At 46.1% G+C, this 12104-nt stretch overlaps 1 pseudogene across 1 annotated transcript; it reads right to left on the bottom strand.

The window, feature by feature from the left end:
• Positions 1–1233: 1233 nt before the first annotated feature.
• LOC308552035 (phosphofurin acidic cluster sorting protein 2-like) lies at positions 1234–4483 on the bottom strand (annotated as a pseudogene). Its single transcript has 4 exons — positions 3235–4483; positions 2896–3142; positions 1802–2604; positions 1234–1557 (listed from the first exon to the last, which is right to left on the bottom strand). The product of its transcript is annotated as a phosphofurin acidic cluster sorting protein 2-like (transcript).
• Between the last annotated feature and the right edge of the window lie 7621 nt (positions 4484–12104).

Raw genomic sequence — 12104 nt, 5'->3', positions numbered from 1 at the left:
GTTGGGGTTTGCTTTGTGCACTGGATTATGGTCAGTGCCTAGAGATGTGTTTGTGCTGGTCTGGCTTCTAATATATTTTCTGAATGAAGGAGTTCAAACCAGCCCCATCAGAGACAACTGAGTGAGCCTGCAGCCCCACTGCTCACTCCTGGGGTTTCTGCTCTGGCTTCACCCATGACAGGGACCCTAATGGAATCTCCAATCTCTTTGTCAGATGAGAAGAGAGATTATGCCAAGGCCCAAGGAGAATCACAAATGAGGCAGAAGCTTTGACATGAGGAAGTGAAAATGAGGAATTAGCACAACCACAGCCCCTCCAGCAGACCTCCCCACTGTCCAGGACCCCAGAGAGCACCTCCAGGGAGAACCACCCAGTGTGTACAATAACCCTGTGAGGTTGGTCCTTGGTTTACTCAGTGTTCAGAGGAACAAACACTCAGAGAGATGCAGTGGCCTAAAGACTCACAGCAAACAGGTGACCGAATGGCCACTGTGCTGTGGAGGGGCAGGGTGCTCAGCTGGTAAATAGTTGGTCCAACACCTGTAGGGTGGTAGCAAACGTTCTGTGATAACACAGAGAGGTGGGGATGAAGGTAGGGTCCCAGGTCAGGAATGTGGGCACCAGGTGTTCAACCAGTTTGTCCAGCTCCCGTGCCTGGGTAGGCTGTACCGTACAGATCCTTTCCCTTCTCCAGTGAGGTTGGAGTTTATTGGGAACCATGAGTGGGTGCTGCTGGGGCTACTTGGCTGGTTGGACACTGGGGCCCAGGGCTGGGCTGATCCACCTCTCCGTTATGCTCAGGATGCCCTCAATGGGAGGCCAGACCTTGGCCTCTGGTCACTCAGTTCTGAGTCTGGGCACACACCAGAGCTGGCTCCCCCAGGAAGCAGAGCCCTGGCTTCTAGAAAGGGCAGGTCCCAAAGGCAATAACCCTTTTCACTGGGGTGTCAGGGTCCTGAGTCCAAAACGCACCTTCCATGATTCCCTAGCTCAACACTGCCTGCTTGATATCCCACCCACCAGAGAGGTCTGGTTAATAAGCAGAGCACTTGGGGGCTCCTAGTGGAGGCCACCCTGTTAATTTCCGGATTATGAGCAGATTCTCACTGAAGACTGTTTCTCTTTGTGCTTCCAGTGTCTGTCTCTGTAGTGAACTGAAATGTTAACAGAAAAGCAGCTGGTCCCTCCAGTGCCCGGCTAGAGCAGGTGGAGGGACAGGGCCAAGGGCAGGGTTAGAAGGTGGACTTGGAGAGTCCAAAGATGCAGATGAGGAAGTGCTTGAGGTGGGAGCACCACTGAGCTGCGAGCCACAAGGACTTCACACCCTCCCACTCCACACCCTCACTGAGAAGGGACAGAACATTCTGCGGGAGCTTGGCCATGCAGGCCAGGGGGCTGATGCCTTCCATGCTCTGGCTTTTGGACTGCATGGCCTTGTCCTTGGTTTTCTTGGGAAAAAACATCACTTTCTTCTTCCCCTTGGTGAACACTGTCATGGAAATGGTGGGCGTGGCTGTGGCCTTGCTGCTGCTCCGCAGCCTGCTGATCTGCAGAGCCTGGAAGGTGCACTTGAGCATGCTTTTGCTGGTGGGCAGGTCTTACTTATCAGAGTCTCTATTCATGTCTGTGAGCTGGGCTTCCATCTAGTAATCCACCTGCAACCCCTTCAGCTTGGAGGGAAAGCCCTGCCTGGGGGAGAACAGGCCCTGACTCACTTACCAAGAGGAGGGTATGTGGATGAGGCTCCCTTGGAGGGCTGGGTGGATGAAATAATGCTGGAGCCCGAGGGGCCCCCACCACCTGAGTCATAGCCAAGGATGTTTCCACTCTTCCAACATTTACCACCCCCTCAAAGGGAATGAACTCCTGTGAGGACTCTTTGTTGGGGCTCTTCCACCTGGAGGTGAGCATGGCCTCCAAAATGGGCAGCTGGAGGGCACAGTTGCCAACCACGAATTACTGTGTGATTCTCGATAGGATGTGCACCAAGTCCTGCAAGGCACTCAGGCCCTCCAGCTCATTGAACAGGTGCCCCCAGGCCAGGTCTTGGAAGAAGTTGTTGTAGAGCTAATCCATGGAGCCCAGGTACCTGGCCACGGGGTGGGAATCTAGAGGGATGACCAGGAAACACATGTAGCCCAGCCAGCGGGGCGTCTTGTGGGACAGCTGCTCCCCAAAAAGCCTCAGCACCTAGCTGAAGTAGTGCTTCACCCCCCACACTACGATCTTCAAAGGCATCGGGGGCTGGGAATTGCAGTTGCATCTCTGTATCCAGGAGACGATGGTGCTGAAGGCCTCCTGGACATGAGCGGCGAGCAGGTGCACACCATGGGCTCGGTGACCTGCTGCAGGATGTCCCACAGGCACTGCCCTTGCTAGTCCGGGGTGTTGACAAGGATGACGCTCTTGGGCGGCTGGTAGTCAGAGATGCGGATGAGGGTTAGCTGGTTGTACACGGTCTTCCTGGGGATCAGCAGCTGGCTCGGTGGAATCGACCAGCACTGCTGGTCCCGGCGGTTGGCCCTCATGTTCTGTGGCCGCATCATCGGCTGCTCCTTCAGGGATGTGCTCAGGTCCTGGCCACCTGCCTGTTTCCCTAGGACCTGGTGGAGGGGAATACAAGAGTGCAGGATGACAGGAGTGACGCGCCCCTCGGTAAGCTGCTTTTTGGTGAACACGTCTCTGGTGGAGGTCCCTGCCTCCGGGCTGTCTTTGGGCTGTGCCTACTAAGCCCCAGGGGTTGGTGTGCTGAGGGCTCTCTTGCTGGGCTTCTTACCACCCAAGGCTCTCATCTTCTGGGGCACATGGGACAGACGCAGAAGCCCCTTTTGCCTCTGGGCACTGGGAATGCTCCCTGTCTCCATCTGGGAGCTGCAATGTGTCAGGCTGTTAACGGATGACCTGAGCTTGGGCTTGTGAGTGCTGAGGACACTCTCATGGTCGCTGTCCTCCATGTCTAGGCCACTGTCACTGGGGTTTTCCAGCATGTCATACAGAAGGTCCAGGTCCTCCTCCACCTCAGGGATGTGGTCTGCAGGTTCCTGCTTGAGTCCAGGGCCTTCTCCGCTACTTTGACCCTGCCCAGCCTGGCCAGGACTTTTTACTTGATATCTTGTTGCCTGGTCATGGCCGCCTTTCTTTCTATTGATGACCCCTCATTCTTAGCCTCCTCCAGGTGGAAGTTGTTCTTCTCCAGGTCCTGCCCATGCCCGGCATCACTGTTGGCCTCTTACTCAGAGGACAAGCTCTCAGACTCCCCCTCAGAGTAGTGATCCATGGACTTGTCCTGGGGGCTAGCCTGGATGGTGCTGTCCTCATGTTTGACGTGTTGGCTGAACGGAGAGAAGCTCCAGATCTTGGCCACCTGGGGGGTGGACATGCTGGAGGCCACCGATTCTGAGGGTCTGTCACTGGACTGCTTGCCACCTGGGGCCCAGGTCTTCTCTGGCACATCTGCAAGACTCTGAGGCTCCTCCTGGTTCCAGGTACTCTGGATGCGCCCTGTCTTCATCTGCCAGCTGGAATGTGACAGGCCTTTGAAATATGGCTTGCCCTTGGGCTTGCGGGTGCTGATGGCACTATCATTATCCTCCATGTCTGAGTCACTGGGGTTCTCCAGAGTGTCATAGAGAAGGTCCAGGTTCTCCTTCACCTCAGAGACACACCCCTCAGGTTCCTGCTTTGACTCCAGGACCTCCTTAGGGGGTCTGACCCTCTGCAGCCATGCCATGACCTTTTGCTTGAAGGTTGGCTCCTTGGTCATGGCCGTTGTTCTCCCTTTCAAACTCTGCTCCTTCTGTGGCTCCCCCCATGGAAGACATCCTTGTCCAGGTCCTGCCACTGCCTGGCATCATTGCTGGCTTCCTGCTCAGAGGAGAAGCTCTCAGACTCCCCCTCAGAGTAGCTATCAGTAGACTTGGCCTGGGGGCCTGCCTGCCTGGAGCCGTCCTCATGGTCGATGGGCTGGCTGGACAGGGAGGAGATCCAAATCTCATCCACCTTGGGGGAGGCCTCCTTATTGCTGCTGGAGATGCTCAGCACCTGGCTGCACTGGGGAGGTCACTGCATCACCTGGGCCATGTGGATGGTGCCCTCAGCCAGAGTCTTGTAGCCCAGATACCTGTAGCCCAGGATGGTCCGGCTCCTAAAGCACCTCCCCTCCTGCAACAGGATCTGTAGCTCCTTGCCTTCTCTCTTGAGGAAATGGGGGTATTCCAGAGAGAAGGTCAGCTCCAGGTCGGTCTCCACTTGTCCACTGGGGGGCAGCACAATCTCATGGGACCTCAGGATGCTCTTGGAGCCCTGCATCTTCAAGGCAATCAAGATGGACATAAGCCCATTCTCCATCTCCTCGAAAACCACCAGCTTCTTTAAAGTCAGGGTGCACAACCTGGGCACACAGGTGGAGCTGGAGAAGTCCACCTCCCGGGGATCAAACTGGTTCAAGGGCACTGGCTTCTGGAGAGTGGCGGGTGCACTGGCCAGGCCTGTGGGGGGTGATGGAGCTGCAGCTGCTTACACCTTCAGGGCTGATGCTTTCTCCTGTTGTGGGACAGAGGAGGGACATTCCATCAGAGGCAGCTCATGAATTGACAGGAGGGTTGGGGACTGTAGCTCACACCCAAGCCCCAAACACTTAGTGATTGGTGGCAAGATGTGCGAGAGAAGTGATCGAAGGAGTGTGTGAACAAAAGGGGCCACCTGCTAAACGGACTAGCTCAGGGAAGGACTGCATGGTGGCCTTGCAAACTCAGAGACCTAAAGTAAACACAAAGGATGGTCTGAAATGATAACTTTTTAACTAAAAGTAATTGATGATGAGTAGTCATATCTTATGGCAGCACCTTCCCTGACAAAGGACAATCTTTACCTTAACTGAGTCTGTCTATAGTCCTTTTGCATCTATGAGAACCTATATTTGGAATGTCTAAGTAATTTTTCTTTTTCCAGACCTCTCAAAGCACAGGCACTGCTCTACAGAGACTACTAATTTCATTGGTATGGTTTCCCAGCTTTGCTTTCTCCCACGACCTTAATCCATCAGCAGGGGATTTCGTGTAACCCTCATATGTCGCCCCTTTAGATTATAAACTATAAAATAAGGAAGGTGTAAAACTGCCATTTTCCTGAGCATTATCTCAAAGTGTTGATATTTTGCTTCCTGGCAACTGTCGACACTTTGGCTGAAATAAACTCACAAAAATTCTTCACAGGTTTGAATATTTTTTACATTGACATTTACTTGGTGTAGTTTGGCAGGATTCCACAGAAGTTCACCCAGGACCACCCTGCAGACCCAGACCTGGTGCAAGGATCCAGCAATGGGTCCACTGAGCCCACCAGTTCTTCACCCATTATGTGAACTTAGGTGACTTTTCTCTTGGATCCAGGACCTTCCCTTGCTTGTGGTAGAGGGTCTGACTTTATCTGAGCTGTATTTTAAATCCTCAAAGTGGAACTAAGGTTTATGGTTGACAGAATCTAGTCTAAGGCAAGACAGAAGGAAAAATGAGTGACTGGTTTTTAACTGTGGCTTTTCAATTGGAAATCCTTTCTGAGCATCTGGGCCAAAAACACTCACTCTATAAATGGGAGGTGAACTCCTTTCAGCTCCAAAGATAACGGGGTACATCCTCCTTGCAGCTCACATATTGGGTGTTCATAGGCAACTAAGAATGTTAGTGGAGGTCTCAGAGGTCATTCCTCATGATGTGCAGGCACCCCTTAGGGAAATTCCAGCTCAACGCTAATTAAACTGACTGGCTTTTCCTGGGGAGTGCACATATGGTTTTGTCAAGGAACAACCCGAGCCCTTCAGGTTGTTTTAGACAGTCTAGAGAGGAACCAAGGCACGTAAGAGGGTTGAATGGAACTCAAGGGGGGGATCTTTGTGGAGCTCCACCCATGAGCAGCCCATTTCGACCCAATACATAACATCCCTAGAAAATTTGCTCAGCCTCTGCACATATTACAACAAATAAACAAACAAGCAAACCATAATAAAATTAAAATGAGAATTTGTGCATCCAAGGCTGGGACTTTTCAAACCCCAGCCCTCATTAATACTCCTAATAGGAAACAGAAATGGGAAGGTTTAACTAGAAAATATTCATTTATAAATGGCCAAAATGCAGTTGTCTTTGGGTGCTTACAGTAATTTTTTCATGAAAATATTAGAAAACTGTTGGCTTTCAAGTTGGATGAGTGAATGGAACTAAAGAAGACCTTGAATATCTGCAGCCATCTTGAGAAAAAATAACAGAGTGGAAGGGATCACTTTGTTGGACATCAAACTGTCCTACAAAGCCATTGTAATCAAAACGACCTGGTATTGGTACAGCAACAGGCATATAAATAAATGGAACAGAACAGAGTCTACAGAAATAGAGCCACACCATTATGGTCAATTAATATTTGACAAAGGAGGCAAGAGCATCCAATGGAGTGAAGACAGTCTCTTCAATAAGTGGTGCTGGGAACATTGGACAGATACATGCAAAAAAATTAAGATAGACCTCCAACTATCACCATATACAAAAATAAACTCAAAATGGATAAAAGACTTAAACATAAGTCATGAAACCATAAATATCTGGAAGAAAACATAGGCAGTAAAGTCACAAATATACCATGAAGTGGAATTTTCACTGATACATCTCCTAGGGCAAGAGAAACAAAAGGAAAAATAAACATATGGGACTACCTCAAACTAAAGAGCTTCTGCACAGGAAAAGAAAACACAAAGTGCCTCAAAATACAAAGGAACCCCATGGTCTGGAAAACATATTTGCCAAAGATGTATCTGATAAGGTGCTAATTTCCAAAGTGTACACATAACTCATACTACTCAGCAAGAGGAAGACAAACAGCCCAATTAAGAAATGGGCAAAGGAGCTGAATAGACACTTCTCCAAAGAGGACATATGGATAGCCAAGAGACACATGAGAAAATGCTCAATGTCACTAATCATCAGAGATGCAAATTAAAACCACAATGAGCTATCATCTCACACCTGTCAGAATGGCTCCATCAACAAATCAACAAAGGGCATGTGCTGGCGAGGGTGTGGAGAAAGGGGAACCCTAGTACACTGCTGGTGGGAATGCAGACTGGTGCAGCCACTATGGAAAACAGTATGGAGCCTCCTCAAAAAAGTAAAAATGGATCTGCCTTTTGACCCAGTGATCCCACTCCTAGGATATATCCTAAGAATCCTGAAACATTCATCAGAAAGAATCTATGCATCCCTATGTTCATAGCAGCATTATTTACAATAGCTAAGATCTGGAAACAGCCCAAGTGCCCATCAGTAGATGTGTGGATACAAAGCTGTGGGACATTCACACCATGGAATACTATGCAGCTGCAAAGAAGAAGGATCTCGTACCCTTTGGGACAGTATGGATCAACCTGGAGAAAATTATGCTAAGTGAAATAAGCCAGGCAGAGAAAGACAAACATATGATCTCTCTTTTATTTGGAATCTACAAACTTAATAAACTGATTAACAGAATAGACTCAATGACATGGAAGCATACATCAGACTGAAGAATGTCAGAGGGATGGAGGGGGACTGGTGGGTGGAAAGGGGGATAGTAACCAGAGAATTTATATGCACAACCCAAGGACATGGACGATGGTGGGGAGAGGGACTGGGGAGGGTAACGGGATGGGGTGGAATGGGTCATTGGAGAGAAAAAGGGACATCTGTGATATTTTAAACAAAAAAAAGTAAATAAAAATAAAAATAATCTATTTCATTGTTTTACCCTCTACTGCATATGGTCCCTATGACACTCTTTACCTGTGTTTGTTTAGTGACTTCCTTGTCCCTTGATTATACACAGTAAATACTAGTGTAATAAATGAGTGCTTGAAATAAGAAAAAGAAAAAAGAAAGAAAATAGATGAATGAATGCAAAGCATGCCTTCCATTGGAAGTTAGAAGCTTCCAAGGAGAAGCACAAATACATTCTTTTAAAAAGGATGGTAATTATAAACTTTAGGGACTATCTCTGAACTCTCCTGAAGCTAATATCTGCCAACAGCCCACCCCCCCCTTCCACATTCCTCCCTGGACCCTCTGTTCTGTGGGCTTCCTCTCCCTACTTGCCCTTCCCCTTCCTTCCCTCCCCTGGGGTCTCCTCCCTACACTCCCTACTGCCTGAAGGGAAACTGAGGAGGGGAATTCTAACAGCTCCCTTTGGAGAAAAGCTGGTCTCAGCCAGAGGGGAACCAGCAATTGTTCCCAATGTTCTCCATGAATCGGAGAGGTTCACAAAGAAATTTAGCTGTTAGGACATTTAACCCTGACTCTTCTGATGTACTCCAATTAATATACCTACTGCTTTCTGGGAGCAAAAGCACAGGATGACTCAATAAGGTTTGCAAGACAACTTTCATGGAGACGTCTGTCCAGTTTAAGGACTATTGGAGGCTGAAATAGGACTTAGAAAAAAACAAAAGCAGGCTCAGAGCTTCTCCAAGGGTGGTTCTTCTCAGGTCAGTTTGGGAGAAGTTGGAATTATCATAAACGGGAAGCCACTGAGGCCCCTGTAGATACTGGGGCTACTTTATTCGCTCTTACCCACACCCAACTAATTGCCTTCCCTTTGGAGTAAAGCTTCTGTACACATATCAGGAATATTTAACCAATGTCTGTTTTTAAATCACAACCTGTTTCCTTCCAACTAGGGAATGCTATGGGATATATATCTATCTTTGCTCATCAAATCTGGCCGCATTAACCTGACAGGGTGGGATGGGTGTTTTGGTGTGTGTGTGTGTGTGTGTGTGTGTGTGTGTGTGTGTGTGTGTGTGTTTTAAATGAAATCAGTGATGCCCACCTATGCTTTTACCAGAAGGGTAATATGTCTTTAGAACTAAATGAACCAGATACTGGACCAAAGGGGGGAAATCATGATTTCAAAGGAACCTCCAAAGAGGAAACACATCTGGAGACTGACTGAAGGTTTGCTAACCATTGTTTCTTTGTTATCTTCCATGAGAGCCTGAGAAACAGCTTAACAGGACACCCGCCCTACTCAGAATGGCCCAAAGAGCCCAGAGACTTGCAGAGATACCTCTAACTCTCTGATTGCTCCATAGATCTCTCTGTAGATGGGAAGCCAGGCCACAGTGCCTTGAGACTCCCCTTTTGGGGTACATACTTGCCATCCGGGTGAAATATGACCCTGAGCCCCTCAAGAAGAAGGCTACTCTTTTTTTGTAATGTGACCTGGTCTTAATACAAAGCAGGCAATAGGTTTGGTCAGTTAATGGCACCACTCATTTTAATACTGTCTTGCAGCTAGGTCCTGTTTTACCATGGGTTTGTGAATGGGTTTGTCATTCCCTTGCCAACATTTGGATGGCAACCCAGTGCCTGAGCTATTGAAAATGACTCTCCTTCTCTTATAACTGAAGTCTTCACAGGGCCAGAGATGTGGCTCTAGAAACAATTCAAAGCCCACCAACTCCTTCTACCTATCCCAACTCTCTTCCCACCACCAGCCCAGGGCATCTCAAGTGGCTTATAGATAAATGACATTGTGATACCAAAGTCCCAGGATCTTTGAAATGCAAGTACCCGACTTCACCAAGAATGTAGTCTGGGCTTTTTTATTTTTTATTTTTTTGGTAATCCTCACCCCAGGATATTTTTTCCATTGCCTTTTGGAAAGAGTGGAAGAGAGGGGGGAAGGAGGGAGAGAAGACAGAGAGAGAAAAACATCAATGTGAGAGAGACAAGTGGCCTGGTAGCCTACCTGTTGTCTCCGCTGCTCACCCTGACTGGGGCACGGAGAGAACCTGCAACCCAGGTAGGGGCCCTTGACCAGAAATTGAACCCAGGACCCTTCAGTACACCAGCTGATGCTCTAACCACAAAGCCACACCAGCCAGTGCTAGGACAATTTTTAAAATACAAATCTCTGCAAGGTAAATCTTATCAAAATAGAAAAAAAATCACAACACACCCTCATCCACCTAGGCAAATCACCTTAACTCATGTCAACTATTCCAAATTAGTGAATTTTATTTAAAATTATTGAATATCTAGATACTTTGAAATAACATGAAATACAGAAACACTGATTTATAGGCAAGTCTTAAGTGCTTGCTTTGGGTTTTTTATTACAGAAAGCCTGTAAAATGGATTTGGAGCTCTTGATATAATATCTTGTGCTTTGTTGAAGGTGTGTTTTGTGACACTGAGAGTGTTTAAAATATGTTCATAAATATTAGTCTAAGCAATGCTGGTTGTTTACTTTTTTGGTTAACATTTGAAATTAAGGCTTGTAAGAGATAAAATTCAAGTAGGTGTTATAATAGAAAGCATTAGGTGTGAAGGGTCTTTTATCTGGGAAATGGAAGGCAGTGAGTTGTTCCAAGGACAGTTATTTCTGAATGGGTGAGAAGGTTGTTGAAAGTTGTAGAAAAGTGTGTAAAAGGTTGTTAACGGCTACAAAATTTTGTGAAAGTTTTGAATTTATAAAACTATATATTCTGCCCTAGCCTCTTTGACTCAGTGGGTAGAGCATGAGTCTGGGGACTGAAGGGTTCTGGGTTCAATTCCGGCCATGGGCATGTACCATGGCTGCAGGCTCGGCCTGGGTTGGGGTGTGTGCTGGAGGCAAGCAATTGGTTTATCTCTCTCACATTGATGTTTCTCTCTCTCTCTCTCTCTCCTATTTCTCCCACTCTCACTGAAAAGCAATGGAAAAATATCCTCAGGCAAGGATTAAAAAGAAAAATTCTTGCCTTTTCTCTGTAAGAAGTAGTAATTCCAATTCTGTGCATGGTCTTTAGGTGATATGTGTTCATCTGTTCATGATGTGTGGTGAATTGCCAGCCTCTGGATAGCATTACTAGGATATAATCTTTTATTAACCCAAAAAGAGAAAATAGTTACATAAATAAGCAGAATTCTATAGTCTGGACAAAATATTTAATATTAAAACTGTTTTGAAGTTTGATTAATGTATTTTAGAGTTATTACCATAAAATGTGTTTGTTTTACCAAAATGGGCAAAAAATTATGATATAAACTTTTAGTTAAGTATATTTGACAACCTTCCCCAACTTTAAATTTTAAGAGACTTTTTCACTAAGAGATGACTAAGTTATTCCAAAGGGCCCTGGATACCTCAAGGATTTATTCTCCCTCCTTATAAAAGGAACATTTTTTAACTAAATTAAGCATATTGAACATGCTTGAAATTACATGGGAACTTTTGCCAAACAAAAATAAGAACTGTTCTGTTTGTGTACTTATATTTTTATGAAAATAAATATTCTAAAGAGTTCCACCTGCTCTAGGAAGGAACGTACAAAGATTCAAAGCCAAGTTCAAACAGGAAACTCTTAGGGTAACAGGTGACCTGTCAGAGACACCAGGCAAGCCAAGAGTGATGGTTCCCTGTGGGGACATCCCGCAGTTGTACTCCCGATATTTGTGGTCCACACATTGGGAGTTTATGAATTATTTCCAGTGCTCAAAACACACTTCCAATAAGCCATAAACAATGTTTAGAATATTACATATTATTTGTTCTTTATATATTAAAATTGTGTATTGAATCTCAATACATACACACAGACACATATGGACTTCGTATTATTCTCTATGTTATGTCACAGTAATTATTATTTACCAAAATGTATTCTCTTGAAATGTTATCTCTTACAAAAGACACAAGATTTTATCTATTGCATTATAGTCAAATCTCTAACCATGCCGCTTTGTCATTCATAGACAGTCACTGTGTTACCCTCATGCACTGAGAAATATGTTACATCTCTAGAGAAATCCATGAAAAGGGCCCTGGCTTACTCTAAATTACAGGATTATAAGCAGGTCAGATCTCTGAACTGAGTGAAGATTTATAGAACTCTAAGGAATAACTGAATTCCTGACAATACTGGCAAATAATCAGGATAAACAAAAAAAACTGGTGATGGGACTAAATCAACTGACGATTATTATTGTTCTTATGACTCTGTTTTAAATATTGCTGATTTTAAAACCTTTTTGTTTTCCAAATATAAGGAAAACTAAAAGCAGACATTCTACATTGTCATCAATGACTCACTAACTAGGTT

Source organism: Miniopterus schreibersii (genome assembly GCF_964146895.1).
Source record: "Miniopterus schreibersii genome assembly, contig: HAP1_SCAFFOLD_76, whole genome shotgun sequence".
In the NCBI taxonomy this organism is placed as follows: Eukaryota; Metazoa; Chordata; class Mammalia; order Chiroptera; family Miniopteridae; genus Miniopterus; species Miniopterus schreibersii.
Note: the sequence above shows the minus strand (reverse complement) of the source record. Positions and strands in the feature narration are given on the sequence as shown.